The following is a 23,487-nucleotide window of genomic DNA, read 5'->3' on the forward strand; positions in this document are numbered from 1 at the left end:
AACACCTGGGGCACCACTTGTTACTGGGGAGGACCAGACCGACAGACCTCCGGCATAATCATAGGACTGATCTTACTTCACTCTCCAGACCTCTAATGCTGCCCAGATTTTTTGGGCGCTAGAGTTGTCACAGGCCATATCATATTGACTAATCATGATGATGTTCTTTAAACGTCTCTGCCAGGGTGGCGCCTCTCACCCCGCCACGAGGCCGAGGCCGTCCTCGTGAGCGGAGTTGCCTGCAATGCCGTGCGCCTGCCGGACCCTGTCACGCTGGACCACGAACTCATCAGGTCCGCCCCTTTGCAGCCAGGCCACACTGATCACCCGCCGACACCGTTGTGTGTCAAGGAGGGCCCACCACATGCCGGTGCAAGCTCCAAGCCAGAGGACCCCAACCTTGGCAGCCTCCTCAGTCCATCACGTCCTCCACGACACAGGCCTGCTTTAGTCCTTTCTCGTTGACATACTCTACTGCCGCCTTCGGACTACTCTTCAGCCCAGTTGGTAACATGTGCGAAAATGTGTCCAAATTCATGAATGGCAGTGACCCAAATTCCGGGCCAGCGGCCACAGCACCAGACCCACCCCGATCACTGAGGCATAGTTCCATATGGGCTATTTGTGACACGTGATGCCACTAACCGTGTTCAATGCCAGCCTGCGACACGTGGTGCCAATAACCCTGTTCAACGCCAGCCTGCGACACGTGGATAAGGGACCAGGACTACCCTGTGGACCAGTAGGTCCCACATCCAGCAACTTGGCACAAATCATGACTGGCAGAGTCCACACCAGTCGTCGTACGGAGAGGAGTAAGAGGAAGATGTGGCTCAGTCCGGACGAAAGCTGGGTCACGGAGGTGAGCGAACACGTGGTGCCTCTGAACCTGAACTACGCAGGCCGGTGGGGCCATCCAACCTATGCCGGCAACACTCGGTGAATGGCCCGTGCTCACCGCTGCCTCCGGCCTACACTGCAGTTCAGTAGATCACAGACTCTTCATTTTGCATTGGCTGAGTTCATATCAGCGTACCGGCATCATCGCAGACTGCATCCCCTCTCAGCCCCGGTGCCACTAAGTCTGTTCCCCGACAATCATGGACACTCTCTGGTCTAACTTTAGTGGCGTCTGAGTCTATGGACCAGGGGACAGTTTTTATCCTCATGTAGCTGATACCGAATTAGTGGTGGCAACGAGGCTGTCGCATTCCACTCCTCCATTTGCTGCTTCCGGATAAAATCAAACCTTTCGGCATCATGCCCTGGAGGACACCTTCCACCATCCCACAATACCCTCCGCAACATACACCTCGGACATTGTTGGTGACCCGCTCAGGTCGCATGGCCCATCTGACTGCACCACGAGTCACCGTCCCCTGGCTACGGGGCCACTAACTCTGTACTAGTCAGGTCTTGGTCCCCTTCTCCTGAGAAATTTGATGGCCCCTGAAGCGTTGGCCTTGGGGTCATCAACGCCATTTCTCTATGGCCCTGCGATGTACGCAGCGGCCCAAGAGCGTCTCAGCAGGGCTCACATACCAAATCAAGTCCAGACCGGCCCGGCCGTGGCATCACCGCAGGAGGCACATGCCACCACCGCAAGGACCACCTCCAATACCCATCTGCCACGGTCGACACGGTGGTCCTGACAGACTTATGGAGTTGCTCAGACCTGTCGTGGATGCCATCATCAGCCTGATACCCTGCTCAGCACTCCAGGTGCCAGAGACTCAGTGCACCGCAAGCCATTGTCTGTTACTGATTCACATTTGTGCTGTGGAGATGTTGTGCAGCAATGTCACCTCATGCAGTGGGGAAGAGCTGGGACTATGATGAGAAAAATGTGTCAAGTTTACGGACGGGAGATGGCACAGACAATGAGAGGGCAGGAGGCAACATCCCCAAGGCAGGAATGCAGACTGGAGGTAGTAGTTGAGCCACACACTCTGAACCATTACTGGGTATTGCGCTGTGGACTGTGCACGCAACTGTCACCTCAGACAGTTTGGGAGACCTGGAACATTGATGAGGAAGTTGATGCAGGTGTAACACACCCCACTGCATCTGCAGCAGGATTAACACGAAGGGACACAATCCTAGCATTACCTTCACATGAGCCGCTCATCTCTAGTGCCCCTACCTCAGTGCACTGCAACTCACGGGACCTCCTGACTGAATTTTGGGGGACCTCTGTCCTTACTCCAGCATCCTCCATGTTGTTGTGCAGTTGACTCTGTTATGCATGTGTTTTCTGTTTCCGTTGCACTGGTGTCCAATGTTCAGGTTGTTGCCAGCACCAAGCATTCCATGCGGGCTGGCTTACATTCACCCCACACACATCCAGCACAGGCGTCACTGTACATGTGGCCCTGTCAATATAAGGGGCTGGGCGCAAGTGCCCGTAGCCAGTTCAACATGATATCGGCGTGTGTCCCTGTGGTCTTGTTGTTTGCATGAGGGCTCTGGGCCCTACGACATTACATTGTGCTGTGTACATCGGATGCAGATGTGTCACCGCAGGCAGCGGGTTGTAGCTTGGACATGTAGCTTTGTCGTCCCCCCCTCAATTCATAAGGGCAGTGTCCAGGGCCGTCGTACACAGGGTCAACATGGGTGTGTGACTGCTATTTGAGCGCCCCTGCCCGTGGTTGTGCACTGTGAGTGTGCATCTGCATGTGTCTCCATTGCAGGGTGGGTCTCTTTAGTGGGGTCTTGGTGGGCCCTGAAGGGTGATAGACACCTATGTATGTGTCCTGGTTCGCAGTCCATGGTTTCGGCCCCCCCACATCTGTTGGGCCACCTCCTTTAGGCATACAGGAACATGGCATTTGGGTGCGATGTGTGGGTGGGTGAAGTGTCGTGAGCCAGCTGTGCTTGCAGGTGCTTCCTGCTGTGTGGTATGTTGCAGGCTCGGTATTCTCCTCTGAGTAGCTTGGCTGACCGGGTTCTGGTGGGGGGTTGCGTGGGATATCCATGTGCTGTTGTAGGGTGTCGGTGTCGAAGGTGTGGTGGTCCTTTCGGGCATCAATGATGTGTTGAATGCTCTGCTGAATGTGTTGTGTGCCCCTCTGCGATGTGAAGGGGAGGTGCTTATTGACTTTGTGTTGACATGTATGTTGGCGCATTGTGCAGGTTTGCATGCAGACTGTATGGCAATGTACATTGTGACTGTTTGGGGGTGCAGGATTCCTCTGCGGGACAGTGTTCATTTGGTCGACATGACAGATGTGAGGTCGTACGCGTACATTTCCATTTCACAGTGTCCGGCTCTGTCAGATGTAGTAGGCATGTTTCTGTGCATGCGCGGAGCAAGGTGTGTCCTCTATTCTGCAGTGTCGGCTATGCGCGTTGTTCCTCGTTGTCGTCAATGTGGGTGTGCTGTTCGTGCTATGTGTGTGTGCTGCAGTGTGCCAAGGGGATCTGGGCCATTGACCTGGGTGATTATGGGTGGGCAGTGTGGTACACCTCGTTGTGCATGTATGCCATTGTGCCCACTCCCCCCGTCCCCCCAGTCTCTGTTCGTTGCACTCCCTGTTGATGTTGTGTCAGGTCCTCTCGAGCTGTGTCCGTACTCCCTACTTCTTGCACCGTCTTCACACTGATGACTGTGGCCTGGGTTCCTTCAATTCCTCCGATGGCGCTGTACTGCCGACTCCTGTTGCCGTTGCTGCCTTCCTATTGGCAGCAGATTTGTCTCAGGTTTCGGTAGTTACGTAATGCCGGCGCCTAGTGGCCTCCTGGATTGGCCTCCTTGGCACTCCGCCTGCAATCCAGGTGGTTTGCTTGTGGGTCAGTTGCTGGTAGTGTTCTGTCACCTCCGTGACGCTGGTCATGTTGTCCTGCGGTCTGCACCCTGTCTTCCACTCCCTCTTCTCCTTGGCCTTCCCCGGCCCCGTTCTTCCTTGCTGGTGTTCTGTGGGGGTTGTTGGGTTCGGGTTGGCCTCTGCGCTGTGTCAGGGTGCATCCATGTTGCTACGCACTATGGATTGTTTTTGGTGTATTTTTTTCTGTGGTTTTTATAGTGCATAGTTCCGCCAGACCCGTAAGATTTGCAGGCCTGTGGCTGGTTTTCGCTACTTTTTGTACCGCGGTTGGCCTCATCGCATGGTTTTTTGCGTTCGCGTATCGCATTCATGCGGGGTGGCATTGATTTTGACGCGGACATTTGGCGTGTTATCACCACCTTGCTGTGAATCCCACGTTGTCACAGGGTTATTTTCCCGCAATAGGCTGCATTATTGAAAGTTGGGTTACGCTGCTCTTGCGGTAGTTATCACACGTTCTTGTGAATATACCCCCCAGTGTTTCAGTGTGTTCCAGTGTCCAGCAGGAAGCTGAAAAATCAGGTTGTATTAAGGCATAATGCGGTTTTATATTCTGTGCATGATCAGGTATATATGCTCTGCCAAAATTCAAAAATCCCAGCAGGGACTGTAATTTTGTAAGTGTACTTGGAGGCTGTAATTGTACAAATCTTTCTAGAAATTGAGGGGCAAGACTCTTTCCCTCCTTTGCAAATTCACATCCTAAGAAAAAGACACTTAAAAAAGCAATATTCTAAATTTTAAGATAAACTTGTTGCCAAGTTCAACAAATCACAATATTTCCGATCCACTCTTGACAAATGGGCGTTTCATTCATCATCAATCAGGTAGGTATCATCTATGTAGGACAGTGCATCCGGGTCTATTTCAGGAAGAATTAACACCATTCATGCAGCAAAAACTCCAGGGTTGTGCTTATAGCACATAGAAAGTCGCGCACGGCGCATTTGAAAGCCTAAGGTGCTGAAGGGTGACCAGTTGTGGCTCTCAAGAGCTAAATGGTGACTGAAATTTTTGTTATGGACCACATTATTAATAAGTGCCATGCTGTAGGTATTTTGCACTGCAAATGTGCGTGTATGAATATTCAAATGTCTATAATCTAAAAGAATCCGATATGAATAATCTGTTTTCTGAACAGGAAAAAGTAGATTATTAATTTGCGAAACACATGGTTCAATTACTCCCTGGCACTCCAGTTGGAAAATAATTTCTGTAACGGGTGCTTGTGCATTCCTTTTCATAGTATATTGTGGTTGTACCTGAGGTGCGGACTGTTTAGGAATAACGATAAGGAGAATCCTCATCCCAACCAGTATGGTTACAATAAAGTGCTGAGGCCAATGCAAGGGGCCATTCTGAAGCATTAGCTTGCTAGATTTCGTCAGGGATGAGGAGTGAGAAAGAAGGAAGAATGACATCCTCACCCTGGGGGCATGCAAGAACAAAAGGTGGGGGCCAATCGACCTTGGCCAAGAGAATGTGAGCAGATGTAGTTAAATTATCCCCAAATATTGCTTTAATTGTGTGTTTAACGTCACCTTCAATTTAAATATCCAAATGATTTAGTCTCTCTGGGGGGGCTACACATGTGTCTGCAGTTTTGTTGCTTTCGCCACCAGAAATTGGTGGAGATGCCGATGTACTATGGTGACGTCTGCAGCACTGTCAAGGAGAGTTACTGCCCATCTCCTGTTCAGGAGGAGGGTTCTGTGGCATATTTAGCATTTAAAGCTGCAACTTTCTTTTTCTGAAAAGGGTTTTTTTATGGGGGAGGCGTCCCGCTTTATTTTCACGTCTCACCAGCATTGTGTCCCTTTTTGGTTTCACGTACTATTCATGTTTGCGGTCAGATCACCCTGCTCTGTTGCACTATTGGTCAGACGAGTCCTGAAAGGAATGAGGAGAATGGCGATCAGGAATCTGATACCTGTCAGTGGTCTTGATTTTAGTGTGATCATGAAAATCATATTGTCTTTCAGAATACTCTGGTGGCGGAGAACCCCCACACTTTTTACCTTTCTGTTGTTTTTATTTAGATTTATCCCATGGTTTTTGGGAAAACTCACAGGCAGGTCTGGTATTCTTCTCAGAGTTAGGCTTGCCAAGTGGTAGTTCTGAAAGCCTGGTTCCCAAACTATTATGTCCGACAGACGTATATATATTAGCAATTATGGCAGGAAACGTGCGTTTGCAGTCGGCCTCTGCCACCACGGCAAGTCACTGGCGTATAGCCAAAGATGCTGCATCACCCTTAATATTCGAAAGAATAATTTTGGAGACAACAGGAAAAATTACCCACAAGTTTCATCCCCAAATTTAGGGTAGGACCTGCTCCGTGTTCATTCTGTATTTGTTGGAGACGTTCGGCAGAATGGCTATCAAAAAAGTGACATGATAAAGAGTGTATATTGTGGCAAAGATAGCCCCTCAGGTGCTGCATTCAGCTATAGTGAAAACAAGACCAGTGGGTAAGCATATAGTTAAAATTCTGAGTTTGTCCTCTGGTCCTGTAAGGGGAAACACAGCTTCAAGTTGATTGATTTTCTTTTGGGCAACCCAATCGGGTTTTTCTCATGATTAGTGGACCTTTTGCCCATAACTGAAAGAACAATTACAGGACCAATAAAAGGGGATGCAGGCAACTGAACTTGCGCCTGCAGGCCCAGTTGAGCTGGACCAGCCGGCAAAGTACATGGAATATACTGCGCAGGATGCCTGTATAGGACGACAAGAACATTATACAAATCACGAGTTTATACCAAATTAAAATTACCTAAATCTGGATATAGGGTACAACCTGCTATGCTGGCCATGTAGCCCTTTCAAACAGTCACAGGCACATGGGGAAGGGTCCCATTGAACTAAGTCTATTGCTACCAGACGGTAAGAGGAATTTCAACAAGTGCACATGCAGGAGGTGCCTGGGGAATTGTGTATTCTTGAAAAGTATTATCATTAGCATCCACAGCCGGAAATGTGACCCAGGAATAAAAAACTGCCTAGCAGAACATTGCATCCACTCTTACAACAAAAATCACAGGAGCTTCCGCTGCAGGGACATCATGTTGTGTCAAATCATCAAATGCTGAGTTACCGCTGGGTGGTAGAAAACAGCAATAATAATGGGTTGCGCCATAACTAATTTATAATGAATTTAAAGCATAGCACAAACGGTGTAAAGCTTTTAATATTCAAGCTTTAAAAACCAACAGAACTAGGTGTTCCCTAAAAACTGTGGAGGACAAATCCCTAACACCAATCAAGTTACAAAGAAGAGGCTGAGAAACAAGGATGCCGCATACCACACATACAAGGGTTGCTTGCTATCCAGCAAGTTGTTGTGCTAGAGTCTTGAGGAACAGCCATCTAAATCCCCAAAACAAGGAAAAAATCTCCATCAAATTCAACAAAAATGTAACTCAGCACCCAAACCCCAACGATTTTTCAGTTAGTAATAACTTAATCAGTAAGTATCATAATTGGACAATGAAATGCACAGATACCAAGATCCTATCATTAATAAAAAAGGAATCTTTATTCTTTAGTTCTTGCATTAAAACATTGAATTTTCTTCTTGGATTCTTTGCTGTGGTCAACGTGTTTCATCCAATAGGACTTTTTCAGGGCTACAAAACACAAAAGACGAACACATTTTAAAATCATGTACTTGCATAAATCATTCTTTAAATAGATTTGTGACTGCTTGACAAAGGTTTATGCTTGCGCATAAAAGCATGTGCACCCTAAAACCAGAAGTCTCCGCATCACCAAGCAAAGAAATCATTAATTCCAACAAGCAAGAATTATTTTCTTACATACAACAAGTAAAAAACAATAATATGCTTCAATTTACTGTGTATAACAACTAAAATAGGAGATATTCCAGTGTATCATACCATTAAAGAAAAAGAGGCCAAGAATCAAAACATGCACGCTATAGGGTAAAGGTGACAGGGGTTCACCACAAACTCAATGTGGATCGACCCAATATTCTATTAGTGTAATGACAGTAGCACCATTGGACAAATAGTGGTCCAATTAGGTCAGCAAACTATAACTGTTGATTTTCACTAGTTTTGTATGAGTGAAACCTGCGCCTAACTATAACGTTTCTTTAACCTTTGTTCTTTTTCAGTGAATTTCGAAGGTTTTTAAATTCTATTTCCTAACAATAACATTCTTAAAACTTTTGTTTTTTCAGTGAACTTCTACTTTTTTTCAATTCTACCCTAAAGATAATGTCCCTGTAACCTTTGTTTTCTCAGTGAATATATATATATATATATATATGCTACCAATTTCGCACATAAAGTACAAAGAATGAAGCACTCATGGGGGTGAGTCCAAATGTTTTTTCGGGAACTCGTATCACAACCAGACGCATTTCGGCAGTCGCCTTTCTCAATGGTGAGGCGCGCCAGAAATGGCCATTGTTTATATATCAATCATTTCCTGTATGCCAACATGGTTGCAACAACAACATGGGATCGGGGGGTCTACGTTATTCTGGAAACTGAATATTTTGTAGTCCGGTTTAATTTTAATTTTACCTTGACATTCTAATTTGTTTGTGAAGAAGAAAGCGATAAATAGAGTCAACGACTTGCCCATCTGTGGGAACAATTCCATAATCTTATGTAGACTCTAGACAATTTATGTCTTAATATAGTGGGAAGTGGTATGACAATACCAACAGTAATGTACTGGATATATTACCTGTGCATGAAAGCTCTGGTTGCCACAAACGGAGGATCTATAATTATAAAATGTATATTTATGAATGGACTTTACATATTATAAGATGGCGGTGCGTTTTTCAATTTGAAATGCAGTCCGTTGTTGCTGTTTTCAACCATGTCGGGATACATTAAATGATTGATATATAAACAATGGCCTTTTCTGGGGCACCTCACCATCGAGAAAGTAGACTGCCGAAACGCGTCTGGTTGTGATATGAGTCCCGGAATAAACATTTGGACTCGCCCCCGTGAGTGCTTCTTTCTTTGTACTTTATGTGCGAAATTGATAGCATTTATATTTGCGGGCGCATCTCCCGCACAAAAGCACCCGTCCACGAGTGCACAGACGATAGATGCAAACTTTGGAGCTGTGATATATATATATATATATATATATATATATATATATATATAAATATATATATATCCTACTGGCGGTCGTCAGTAGGTAGTTATAGGACCTTGTTTCTATTCAAAAAGCATTTTTCCTTTTGCCAATATACTTGGCGCCGTTTGACGAATCTTCGCGAAATTTTCAAAGCTAATGGGGTGATCAAGTCAGCTCCTGTCCTGAAAGTTTCAGGTGATTCGTCAAGCAGGGGCCAAGAAAAAAGGGGGGGACCCAAAACACGTTTTCTCTATGTTCGTTTCAATAGGTAACTTTAGCCACGGCTACAGCCCGAACTTCTGAACGGAATTACACCAAATTTGTCAAAAAGGTAGCACTCTTTTTGATAAATGGTTTAAATCCGTTTAGTAGTTCCTGAGAAATTCATATATTTAGAAATATTATTATCTGGTGGCCAAAGTGGATATGCGAACCCTCCCGATCTCGAGCCCGACTCTGATTGGCTGCTAACAGTTCCAACCAGGAAGAGTTGGAACCCATCTTGTGACTCGGTTGAACTGAGTCACAAGAAAAATGTGAAAAGAGGTAGGGTCGAAACACCCTGACCCCCTAGGCCTGCTCAGCGGGTCCCACAGGGACCCCGATGGCCCGAAAAAGCATTTTTTGTAAAAGATTTGGCGTGATTCGCGTAGGGTGTGTGGGCTCCTGTGCTTCATTTTCTTGAAGCCCCTGGGTGGGCCAGGTCCCGGAGGCAATGTTTATTCATGATGCGGGGGCCTGCAGGGGCCCCCGCAGCCCTGGTGACTGTTACCTTCCTGAGGCAATACTAATGATATGCAGGGGGCCATGTGGGTTCTCCGCAGCCTCAGAGACGCCACCTCCCCGGGGCTTTATCAATGGGTGGGGGGCCTTGCGAGCCCCCCAAAGGCCAAGGGACCACCACCTATCCGGGGCTATTTTTAAAGAATGAAGTGTGGGGGGCTAAAGCCCCCCACACTGGCCCAGGGACCACCACCTCCCTGGGACATACATCAATTAAGTGCAGGGGTCCATTGCTCACCCTCGTCCCCAGGGACCACCACCTCCCTGGGACTTTAAACCTGTTAGAAGGGGGCTGCGTGGCCCCCCCTCCAAGAGTCTTCAATGGCCCTGGGGACCGCCAACCCCCAGGGCCTGCTCCATTAATGTACCAGGGTGCCCACCCCCAGGACATTGCAGATTGCTATGGCATGGTGGGACACTGCTCCCGCCATGCCATAGCAAATTTCTGCTTCGATTCATGGAAGCGAGAGCAGGAAAACTGCTCTTGCTTCCATGAAGCAAAGCAGAATTGCTTTTGGGGGATGTATGACGTTACAACGCATGCTTTTACACCGCATGCCGTTACAACGCATTTTTTACACCGCAAGATCTGTTACAACGCCAGCCTTTACAACGCATGCTTTTACAACGACGTACACTAGATGGAGTGCTGACATTAGAAATGTATAATTTACTATTCTAACTCCAGTCCACGTTGCAGTAGGGAAGGTGTTTGGATAGTAAAACTACACTATTTCTAATGTTAGCACGCCATCTAGTGCATTTCGTTGTAATGGCATGCGTTGTAATGGCATGCGTTGTAACAGATTTCGCGTTGTAATAGTTTCGTTGTAATGGTAGTGCGGTGTAAAAGTTGCGTTGTAAAGGTTGTTCACCGCTTTTGGGCAAAGGGAGCTGCATGTCAGCAGCTCCCTTTGTCCAAAAGCAATGCCGACTCCTGCAGGAGGGGGGGAGCCAGCAGGGACCGCGGGGGCATTGGGGCTCCCCCGTGATCCCCAACCAGTCACCAAGCCCCAGGGGATGGGAATCCCCAGAGCCAAAAATGGACCAGTTCGGGGGACCACACAGGTATCCCAATCATTAAAAAAAAAAAAAAAAAAGATTGGCCAAGCCCTGGGGGAATGGGTCCCTGTGACCAAAAATGACCGGGAAGGGGGGCCAAGCCGCCCCCTTTCCCTTTTTTTTATGGCCGGGCACCGGGAGATGGGTACCCCGGGGCCGATATCGGGCAATGGAACTGGGGGTATTAATTTTTTTTTGTCTCGTGATAGGAGTCGCAACACCATCATGACTCTCAGCTCGGCCCCCTAGTGTAATGTCATGGTGGATTCGTGGATCCATCTTAAAAAAATTATTTAATAGCATATAATTCAGAATGTAGTGTTGCATTTGTGAACTTTTTTTATAGAGCTAGTGAAATTGAAGTTAATAATCACATTAAATTTGATAGAGTTAGAAATAATACAAAAAATTAAAATTAAAAGTTAAATTTGAAAAGTGGATTGTGTTGTAGTTCATTGAATTTGTGCTTTTGTTTTGCGAATTCACGGCGGGTTCACGAATTTGGAAAATATTTAAAAAGGGCATGTATGCTAAAAAATAAACAATATTCACTGTTGGGTTACAGGGTGGCTCTAAAAGGAGCAGTTGTTTTCATTATGACTTTGTTGGAGCTACACGTAAGTGCGGATGCACAGCTCAAGGTTGTTGAGAAACACTCTGTTTCCTTCATCTGTGAAATGAACTTCATCACTTCTGTAAATGTCATGCATATCAAAAAGTAGATTGCTGTTATAGATGGAGCCCATCCTATGGCCTCCGAGGTAAGTAGAAACCAGCATTACTGACATTCTTCCTAGCTTTCTCAGTGTGTGGACAGAATTGGTTTGGCCACTTCCATTTCTATCTTTGGCATATGTTGGAGTATACAAAGACAGTTTGAGGCAAAAGCAACATCAATTGTGCATAGGTATCCTTCATTAGGATTTCAAGCCCTACCCCAAGCAATGTGCTTAGGTCATTGCCACCACAGTGCACAATCATGAGGTCAGAGGGTTGGAGATGTAAAAAGGTTTTAACAAAGGCAGCAATTGGTGCCACTTTAATCCTCTCTGTGCAAACCATTTAATATCCACATTTGCAAACATAGGTCTTTGTCAAAACGTCTGTGTTCAGTATACCTTTTGCACCAGAAAACATAACTGTGCCCTACAATCCATACTGTAAGCATTTTGAAGGGATGTCTGGAAAGAATCAAAAGATGTCTGTAGCTGAGTTAGTCAGTTGGTAGAATGAGAGGTATCTAAAATGGTGGAGAACATGCTGTTTTTGAGAAAACAGACAACTAATTGGCTGATCATCAATATTCTGCACTCAAAAATAGGATGCATGTTACTTTCCTGAAGAAGCATGTTTCTAATTGGTTATTAAAAAATGATTGAAAGATACAGTAGATAGGATAAGGTAATATTTTGCAAAAGTCAACCACACCTGCTTTTTGCATTTGCAAGCTACTGTGCTGACCTTGAAAATATGGTGAACCTGAGACCTGCCAGTACAGTTGAATGTTGCAGAAACTGTTACTAATGAGACTGGGATTAAGCAGAATGGGGGAAGGGTTGAAACTTAACTGTGGTTTTAAAATATGAAATGCTAATTTATATATAAGTGATATGCTAATAAAGTACGTTTTCCCTAATCAGTAGTGTGTTTAGAAGTAGTGTGTTGTTAAAAAATAATACTAGTGTTATTGGAAATTGGTTTTTGAACTCCCATAAGGGTTCGATGCTCAATGGCGACGCTACACTGCGGTACCACTGTGGAGTCATGACTTCTGTAAATTACAGAACCAGTTTGGGCACTTTTAGAAGACACTAATAAAGGATTAATATGTCTAACCAATAGAAATGTGTTTCAGAATTTGAAATGATGAAGGAAGCATTTTGATTTGTTACTTACATTTATTTGATTGCAGAAAGATAGGGAAAGTTTGCCATTACTGGTTTTACCTTGCTAAAAGTGGTGCATTACATTTATTCTGTGAGAAAGAAAATCTTTTATGAGTTTCTGATATTTCATATTCTGCAATACTATTTGAGAGGTGAGTTACAAATTTGTAAAGTGTAGTATATATTGTGTAGTAGTGCTTCAGTATTTGTAGTGATATTTTTAACTTTCAAAGGCAGTATTTTTAAAGTTTGGAGATTATTAGGGAAGTGTTGTGTTTGAAGTATGGTACGAAATGTACAAATGTGTATTGTAGTTTGTTTTATTGTACTCAAATGAAGATTGAAATAGGTTGTGCATAGTAATATGTGTGCTTTGGTAGATGGTTTAGTGATTATGGTACTTCGTATGAGTCTCTGTAAAGGTATTATTGAAGTATGCCATATAGTTTAGGTGTCTGCTTGAAATGAGAAGTCTTTCAAGTTTAAAGGACTGCATGGTCTTGTGACTGAGGTATGTCTCTACTTGTACATGTTTTTTCATATGTGTTATGCATTTGAAGATGCTAGATCTGTGGAACGCAGGTATACAGCTATTTGTCTGTTATTTTTTGTAGATGGCACTAGCAAAAGCCACAGATACATGTATGCATGTTTTCAAGAAAATGGTGAGACTTAGAAAGTAGCATGGTGTGAGAAGTTGGCCTGGTATATACTGTCCACTAATTAAAGTGAGCACCTTGTGCCAGTCCAAACAACCCTTATGGTGATTTAAGAGGTCAAAGATAACCTTAGAAAGCTATCCAAGTGTTAGCTGTGGAGAGCAGCCTTCAGGCTAAGTCTTAAAGGAATGATAAGCAGCTTGTTTTACTAGAATGCAACCTTATAGTATTGGTTAAATGAAAGGAGAACCACACAGTAGTTATAAAAATATGCATTTCTAAATATAACACCATCTAGTACGACACAGTATCTCCTACCTGGAGATAATCACAAAGCACACAATACTTAAGCACAGAAATGACAGTAAATAGCACTAATACACCGTGGGCCCCGGGGGGGGGACCAATCCATATAATAAAAAAGTGGTATAAGAACCAGGACTCGAGTCAAGACAGTGTTCAGAGGATGTAGAATCGGTGGGACCCCAAGGAACCACCACAGGTGAGTAAGTAGGGACCCCACTGAGGACGGGTGCAGTGTGGGCACACGACTGCATGCTCCATACAAATCTATGGGAAAATCGTGGTTGAAGTTTCAGGGGCTTATTTATGAGCCCTTTTGTCACTTTTGCGCCACTGGTGCATCCCTTTTTGTGACGCACCAGCGGCGTAAAAAATTAGCCTTGTTGCACCATATTTACAAAGTGGCGCATCTAGGTAGATGCGTCACTTTGTAAACCCCTGCGCCACATTACACCTGCGCCAGGTGTAATGTATGCGGGGGGCGTTCCTACGCAAGAAAGGGTCGTAGAAGTGACGCAGTGAAATCTATAAGATTTCACTGCGGGCACTTCTAGGACGCAAATGCGTCAATATCTTACGCCTGCCTCATGGCAGGCGTAAGACTGATGCAGGCACATTTTACATGAGACTTGCCCATGTGAAATGACTCATTGCTGGAGTTGCGTCACTTTTGTGACACACTCCAGCAATGCGTCATTTTTGCACCTGCAGATACGTCAGAAATAGTGACGTATCGGTAACTCCTTGCGACATGATGCGTCATACTGTAAATATGATGCATCATTGGTGTCCCAAGAAGGGCGTGACGCATCTCTGTTTTCTTGCAGCGATGCATCACTTTTCATAAATGAGACCCTTAGAGTTTAAGGACCCTTCCCAGTGAACTTCAAAGAAAGCATGTGGAAGTTAGGAGGCTGGGTACGAGCTGTCCCGTGAAGGCTGCCGAGTACCAAGGGGTCAATGTCCGGCGGGATCACCAGCAAGCCTTGGCAACGGCCACCCACGCAGAAGGTCACGTAAGGTTATGGTTCCGGGGTACGAAATGGTGCCAGAGGTTGGGGCTACTTGGAGCCCAATGCACACCAACAAGCATATGCACCTGTAAATGTACACGATGGACAGGGGTTTCGGGTATTGCAGCCACCACGAGGGATTCTGACCTCATACTTGGTGAGAGGGCAGCTCAGACCTCAAGGGACGTAGAAACCCAGCTCCTGTGTTGCTGAGCCCTTCAGAGTCTGTAGGAGCTCAAGGTCAGCAGACCGGACAACAGTGTTGCGGTGCCTGCAGATGCAGGGGAGTTACTCTTTCACTCCAAGGGAGATACCTTTGGTTGTCCTTGATGCTCCACAGGTCCTGCACAGATTCTGTATGATGCACAGGCACAAATAATGCTTCAGACTGAGAGGGAGATGAAGTCGGGCCCAAACGAAGTCCAGGGAAGTCCAGAGTGTGCAGAAGGTAAAAATTCAGTGGTTTCTGGTTCTGAATCTTGTCTGCATCAAAAACAAGGTCCTACAGCCATGTAAACCTTGTTATACCCATGTGAGAGGGTTGGACAGATTCAGGGGAGGGTCTGGACAGTGGGGAGGTAACTCCCATGTCCTTTGTCCAGTTTCACGCTAGAGCAGAAGACAACGGCTCCCAGGACTGGTTTGAACTGGACTATGCACAGGGACACCAAATGTGCCCCTCTTGTAGACTTTAGTTCACTGGCAAGCACACTCACCCAGTCGTAATACACTAAATCCTGACTGGGAGGTGGTCACACCTCCCTGTGACAGGATGCCTATTGTCCTGCCTTCCCCTGCTCGAACCTGGCATAAATGTGTCTCTGGTCTACAGCAACCATTTTGTGCTGCCCGGGACTAGAAGGCTGGTAGCGGGAACACCAGGGACCCAACGAAGCTCGCTTCTCAGGGGTGGAATCATACCTCCCACTTCTGTTACCGGTGTTGTGGTATGATTCCAACATGTTTGACACCAAACACGATAGGGTTTGTTTCAGCCGTTTTAGAGTTGGTAATCATGCGGTTGCATTATACCACTCTTTATGTCGTAAGTGTCGGGCTGCTTCACTGACAACCCGGGAGAATGGAGTCCGTAGGCTGCAGGGGTGTTCTGCTCATGCGGTGGTACCCTCTCACTTAGAACCAAGCACTCTGCCCTCAGGATTGTAAATGCCTGCTAGAGGGGTGACTTATAGGTTTTAAGTGCAGTGACGCTTAGATATCGTAAACCTATTTCTTAAGTAAGTGGTGCATTCACCAACTTACACAGGCTACAATGGCAGTCTTGTTGGTTCCATTTTGCATGGCCTCTCATGTGTGGCATAATACTTGCTTCAGCCCATGGGAGGCCTCTGGGGTACCTATGCCCTGGGTACATGGCCCTGGGGACGGACATGGATATCCCAGTATCCAATCTGGACTGTACCTAAGTACCTAACATAACAGTTTAGGGAGAAAGCAGATAGACTGGGGTCCTGATTAGCAGGATCCCAGTCAGACTAGTCAATAACAGTATCACATTTAGCAAAAAGTGGGAGTAACCATAAGATGCAGATCCTACTTTCCTACACATGGGAAGGATAGCTGTTTTAAATTTAGTAGCTGTAACATTCTGAGTAGTTGCTTATTAGTGAAGAGGGGCAAGATGGTGTCTGACTAGATTCTTGGTCCACGTCTCCCATTACCTCCTAGTCTGTACAAACAAAAGAAGAGCCAAGAGCCTCATAGCACTGGGTTGTGGTGTTTGCCAGATGCTGGAGTACTCTAGAAACTTCATGACCCCACCAAGAAAACTTGATCGCCTTCGCTGAGGGGGAAGAGGGCGCAGCAACCTCAGGACGCTCGGCGTAGTCATTATCACCGTGGTGCTCCCGATCTCGCTTAATAAACACGGGCAGATTGGTGTTCCATTTGTTTCCGGAGCATTGCTGGCTCAGATGGTGGCTCAAAGGGCCTGAAATCCCAATCCTCAGCAGCTACAGCATCGGGCTCACTTCATAAAAGTAAAGAAAAACCAATTACCTGGACAAAAATTGCGCATGCACATGCACGCGCGCATGCTCAGTTTTTGCGGAGACCGCGAGGAAGAGGGCAGCTCGGGGACGCCGCAGTCCAAGTACGTTGTTTTTCTTTACTTTTATGTTATTTATAATTAATGGTTAATGGGGGGTTGGAGGCGGGTGGCGAAGTTTATTCTCATCTCCATGGCTCTCAGCATAGCCCCGCTATGCACACTACGCCCGGGGTTAATCGCAATCCTCCCAATCATTTGGCAGGGCTTCGAAAGCAAAACACTAGCTTACGCACATGATCTTGCAGTTGTGACTCCAAATCCAGCATCTGCTCATATAGCAATTGAAGAGTAAGCCTTATGCTTTGGAAAATGATCTGTCTTTTCCTTAAACAAGGAAAAAAAACAAATTAACATCAAAAATAAGATAGCTTTTATAGAAAATCGTGTAGTCGATAAAGTGACATATCTGGGTGTATCCATTTCTGCTGATCTGGATAAGATTGTAAAGCAAAATCTAGATCCTTTGCTGTTAAAGACTAGTAATATATTATCAAGTTTGAATAACTTTCATCTCACAATGATAGGTCGATGCAATATGATAAAAATGATTTTTTCTCCAAAATATTATATCATTTTTAGATCTATTCCTCTAGAGTTCCCTAATGAATGAATAAAAGCTTTTGACAGATGGTTTACATGTTTTTTGTGGGCATATTCTAAACCCAGAAGAGCTCTTGGATATATTTCTATTCCGCAAGAGAGGGGAGGTTGGTCCATCCCCAATCTCAAATTATAATATTGGGGCCCTATGCTTCAATATGGTGTTCTATTTAGGGAAGCAGGTCCGAGCGATTTTCCACAAATCACCTCTACTATATTTGAATTGCTGATTGGAATGGAGACCTGGGGCTGTCTCTGGAGACAAATCGAACTAGGATATTATTAAAAAAAAGTCTGGTTTAAGTGTCTTTTGGGAGCTTTCAAAGTATGGCCAGCCCTTCGGAAATCATTGGGCCCTGTCCGTTTGAACTTTTATACCCCTATCCAGAATTACCAGCTTCTCCCAATTTTACTCAATGATGGGTGTATCCAACATTGGTTTCTCGCAGGGGTAGTCAGGCTCGGTTGATTCTTCTCTCCAACAGAATTGGTGTCCTTTGATGATTTGAAGACAGAATTTAGCATTTCCAATGAGGAGTTTTCCAAATATTTACAAATTAGAGATTACTTCCAGCAAAAAGGGGGTGGGCCTATTGCCTTTAAAAAAAGGAATTGATGGAAATCAAAATAGCTCTAAATCATGTTCGCATAGGTGCAATTTACAATTTGTTAACGAAAGAAGAAAAAGATGATCTCATCAAAATATATCAAAAATGGCAAAAGAAACTTGAGATTTCCGAATCTGATTTTAAGGATGCGCTTAGACTATCTCAAACAGTCTTAATGTGGGCCAATCTAAAGTTGCAAATCTTCAAGACTTTCTTTATGCTATACTATACCCCAGCCAGAATTGCTAAGTGGAGCTCGGGCCAGTGATCTAAGCGCCCGCGCTGTGCCGCTCCATCTGCCGATATAGTCCACGTGTTCTTCACTTGCACCTCCCTAAATATTATTAAGAAAGAAATTCAAGATTTTTTTAATAAAAATTAAGTATTGAATTAACATTGACCCCAAAACTGATCATCATAGGGATATTAGATGAAGAAGGAAGGCAAGATATCGAATATTTTATGATGGTCGCAATGACTATATTTAGACTATTAATAGCCACCAATTGGCTTAACCCCCATCCTCCCCCTTTCCAGCAGTGGCTGACCAGACTGATATTGGTTACCAACTTAGAGAAAGCGATATATGCATATATGCCACAAAGGGCCACAAAGCCAGGAAAAAGAGATGGACCATTTGGACACCCTTGGGTAGATGGCAGAATTAATCTATTATAAATGTACTGTAGCTGGTATGGCAGCCCAATTTCTGCTGATATATGTGTTGAAGCCTTCTTTCAATTAGCACATCGTAGCCGACTTGTCAGTCTATGAACTCTGTGTGAACCTTTTCAGTGGGCATGACTCTACCTGTAGCCCTAGCCTGTGGCCCAATGCACCTTGAATTAGTTTCGGCTCTAATATGTGTTCTGAACTTGGAGTTCTTTAGAATCTTTATGATTGTAAAATCTTCGTATTATGAAATCAGGGGAATGTCAGGAAATTTCATTTAATTATTGGCTCAATTAATACCTGCACAACACCTGATTTGACATAAATTGAAACTAAAGAGAATTTTTTTATGTTTTGACTTTGCCATCACTCTGGTTCGGTAGCACAATGCACTTTAAATTTCTATGAGCTATAATATGTAATATGAACTCTGGGTTTTTAGATCTTTTAAGACTGTCATGATCTCAGCAGGTCACCATCCCCGTGATTTTTAGCGATTCCTAGGGGGTCGCAAATTGCGACCTACCTCATTATTATTCATGCGGTAGGTCATTTTCTACTCGGTGGAGCCATTTCACTGCAGGGATATCGATCCTCACCTGACACACGGCGGAGCCATTCACCCATCGAGAGGTTATTTGCCATCACTCGACACACGGGGTCATTACCTGACGTGGCGCACACGCCCACTTCCGCGCCTGGAGGCGCTTGAAAGGCAGCCTGAGCTTCGGTGGAGCGGGGCTCCATTGTAGCGTTTTCTACTCGGCGGAGCCATTTCACTGCGGGGCTATCGATCCTCACCTGACACACGGCGGAGCCATTCACCCATCGAGGGGTTATTTGCCATCACTCGACACACAGGGTCATTACCTGCTGGTCTCCCCCGCCGCCGCTGCTCCTGACATCCCCGCAGCCGCTGAGAGGGGAGACTGCAGCTACCAGGACTCCCTGCGCCTGACGTGGCGCACACGCCCGATTCCGCGCCCGGAGGCGCTTGAAAGGCAACCTGAGCTACCACGTTGCGGGACGCGCGCGGGCACCGCCGGGCATAGGGCGGGCCGTCTGTGGCCGTCAGGGGCCGGAGTAGGCTGGGCTGGGCCACCCCCCTAACACTCTTTACATTTTCGCACCCAAAAGAAAAGGAAAACTACCGAGGGCGGCATTAGTCGGTGAGTGAACAGGAACGAAACGCGAAGAATGAACACTGAGGTTATCTTGCCCCTGAAACATCAATTTTTGATCCCCGTTGTTTGACTTTTTTATAGATTGTGTTGGTTGGAAGAAAATAAAAGTAAAATAGTGAAAAGCCAGTACTGTTTACAACCTTGTCTCACATCTTTACATGTTTTGTGATATCATTCTGCTGGCTGACAATTATAGCACTCAAGGTGTCTGATAAGTTAGGTCTGTACAGCACCCCCCCTCCACCAGGATATTCACAATCATATCTGTAGCGTTATTCACTACAGGATGGGTAAGCGCAAATTCATGGAAGGGGGTGTGGAAGGGTCCGATTTAGTCAACCCCTGCAAACAAATTAAAAAGAAGAAAGTCAAAACGGTTCTTAAGCATGCGGGTTCAAATTGCGTTCTTGATCGTATTGACAACATAGCTGATGATTGCTATGAGATTCTAACCAGTGATAAAAGTGTAAACCTGGATAGGCTTACTTTCCAAGTAAAGGAAAAAGGGCTGGTACCTGAACACATGACATCTTTAGTCACCACTATTCCTGAAATGTTCCGTTCCAAACAAAAAGTATTGGTCACACCTGCTAACAACCAAAGGGGGGTTATGTCTTCTATTAAAGGGCCTAAGCGAAGTGGCACTATTGATAAAGCCACCAGTCAACCAAGTGGTAGCTGCAGCAATCCAACTACTATTGATACTGATTCAATACCATGCTCTAACAGATTTACAGTGTTGGCAGACTTAGAGAGAGAAGATTCTATTGGCCTGGAATTGCAGAACAATTGCTTGGGTGGCACCACATCGCAAAGCATAGAGATGAGCTATGTTCCTAGAAGCTTTAATCCCACAGGCACCCTTGGTGAGGGATTAGCCAATGATTTAATTAAATTAGTCACCCTATTGAGAGACGAGATTGTGGATATGAAAAACATGATCACGAATTTAACTTTATTGGTTAAACCTACACTAGAGGATGATTCAGTGGCTTGTCCAAGTACTACATATAATAAAATAACGAGTTTTCCATCAGCCAAATTCACTGGGAATAAACCCATGGCTCCTGCACTTAACAACGAGGAAGCTATAATGACTCCCCATCCTCCCATCTTAGCTGAGGGGATAAATCACACAACCATGGAAAAAGTTATTACCCAAAACCCCGAGAAAGGCACTTGGCCGATGATTTTAAAAGGCAATCCACCCTGTGTTTATCAGACCAGGGTTGGTACACCAGCTATAAAAACCAAAGGAATGGCAATTAACCACATCACAGACCATTCTAGAGGGGGGGTGTTTCCATGTGGATCCTCTAGTGGCATTCGTGTCGAGAAGACAAAATCAACTCGAATGTCCTCAAGGGGAGATGGGGCAAAAACCTGTATACCCACCTCTAACAAAATCTATCTGACTAATGTCCCTAAGTTAGATACAGGGGGAACTAGCAAAGGAGAGGGGGTGGACTCACTAACGAATAAAGCTATTCATTGGTTACGCCATGTAAGAGGCTGTCGGTCAATCATAAGAGAGGACATTCTTAAATCTGTGAGGCTTGGTACATCCTCGGAGAAATTTGATGCCATCGAGCTAACACTATCGTCAGAAGAATTAGCAGAGAACCTATTCCAATTTTAGTTTAGATCTAGCCCGCCAAACCATTCTAATATCCAACTGAGAAAGACACCCCCACTTTTGTCTACTAAATCCCGCTTTTGCTCCTCACAAAACTACCGATTTAGATGGGAAGCTTCAGGGCTAGAAACTATAGATTGACTTCTTACTGTCCCGAAAGTAGGAGTTTGCGATGCGACTTATGTTAAAAATCAAAATGAATCAACTGGGCCTGCTGCTGTACCAATCTGTGAGGAGGGGAATGCTCGTGGGAAAATGAAAGGGGTCTATCAACATCATAACAACAGTCTGACCGCTTCACCAGTAGGGATGACACCTTCCTTGCTGTATATAGATCAAAACTTAGAGCAAGGGTTAATAGGTCTTACTTCTGAAAATTATCCTATCAACATTAGTACCCAAGTGACACAGGTTTCAGCTTTAGGGGGGGGGGGGAACTAAGCTCATGGAACATCGGGGGGCTTAGTGCAAGAATGCAATCTCCCGAGTGGGTCACCTACATTAATGATTATGATGTGTGCCTCTTCCAAGAGTCCTGGTCTTGTGAACCCCAATTTCTTTTGGGGTATTTGAATTTTCATATCCCTGCACTAAAGGGAGCTAAAGGGCGTCCAAAGGGAGGCTTAACCATTTGGGTTAAGCAAGAGCTCTTTATTGAGGCCAAAGAAATATTCACTAAGAACTGTGATATCCAGTTAATTAGATTAACCCTGGGCCTTGGGGGCAGTCTAGACATCTATAACTTGTATGTCAGAGGCTACGGGGGTAGGAAATCCCAGGTTCTAGTTGCCTTGGACTACCTGCTTGGGCTACATTCAAGCGATAAAAACGTGTTAAATGCTGGTGATCTAAACATGACCTTCGAACCGCTCGTAATCACAGACTGGTATTTTGGGGGTGAGGAGGACAGCCAATGGGGGATACCAAAGTTGGATCTTGAACTGGTCTCTAAATGGTCTGATAGTATAATCCAGATTAATGCAATCTGTTCTGAGAGAGGACTGAGAGCCTTGAATGGACAAACTCCAGGTGATGTCCATGGGGCAAAAACATTTGATAACGGACGCCACAAAAGTAGGATCGATTATGTCCTTTGTAGCATGAACCTCTGGTGCATGGTAGTAGATATGAAGGTGGAGGCTAAACAGGAGAGTGATCATAGCCCCCTTTGTGTGGTACACTACTGGTGGAGTCAAAAGCATTTAGGTCCTAGGAGAAGCGATCAGTCCCTTCCCGAAAGTCTATCCACCAACGACATGAGGAGGCTCAAATGGCCACAAGTTATGACCAATATAAAGGCAATAAGTAGCATTAGTAAGGAACTAGACAGAGCCATATTAAATCTGGATCTTGTGGCTGGTAATCCCAGAGAATTGGATAAGATAACTGACCTGCATGTAAACTTATTTGCTGCAATTAGGGCCCATTTTCTTAAGCCTACATCCAACAAAGAAGGTAAACAACGCCCCGTGCATAGGCCAGGGTGGTATAATGCTGCATGTAGAACTGCAAGAATAGCCCTTGGTACTGCAATCAGAAGTAGGGACCCCAATGTGATAAAACTGGCTCGGCAGGAATATAAAAGATGTATACAAGAGGCTAAGGAAGCATGGGATGAGCAGCATTGGCAGGATCTAAAGGAAGCAAGTGGGATAAAAGACACAAGGTTGTTTTGGGACATTGTCAAGTGGGGCGGGGGAGGTCGCCCTGAATCCCCGGCAAATTATGTGACCCAAGAAGGCTGGCTGGACTAATTTAGCCCCCAGTATGCACGCACCCCCTTAGCTGCCACTACTGAGGATCTTAATTACATCTTATATGCGAGCCCCCCTTTTGATAACAACGATGTAATGATGGCCCTTAACTCTGTGGCTAATGGGAGAGCTCCAGGGCCTGATGGTGTCCCCGCAGATGTCTTCCTCCACGATAAGAAATGTTGGGCAAAATACATTGAAAAGTTAGCCAATGCTGTGGCATTAGGTACACCAGTCCCGAAGTCTTGGAAAGGGGCAGTGATAATTCCTGTGTTTAAGAAGGGTGACAGAACCCAGCC

Source organism: Triturus cristatus, chromosome 4_2, assembly GCF_964204655.1.
Source record: "Triturus cristatus chromosome 4_2, aTriCri1.1, whole genome shotgun sequence".
In the NCBI taxonomy this organism is placed as follows: domain Eukaryota; kingdom Metazoa; phylum Chordata; class Amphibia; order Caudata; family Salamandridae; genus Triturus; species Triturus cristatus.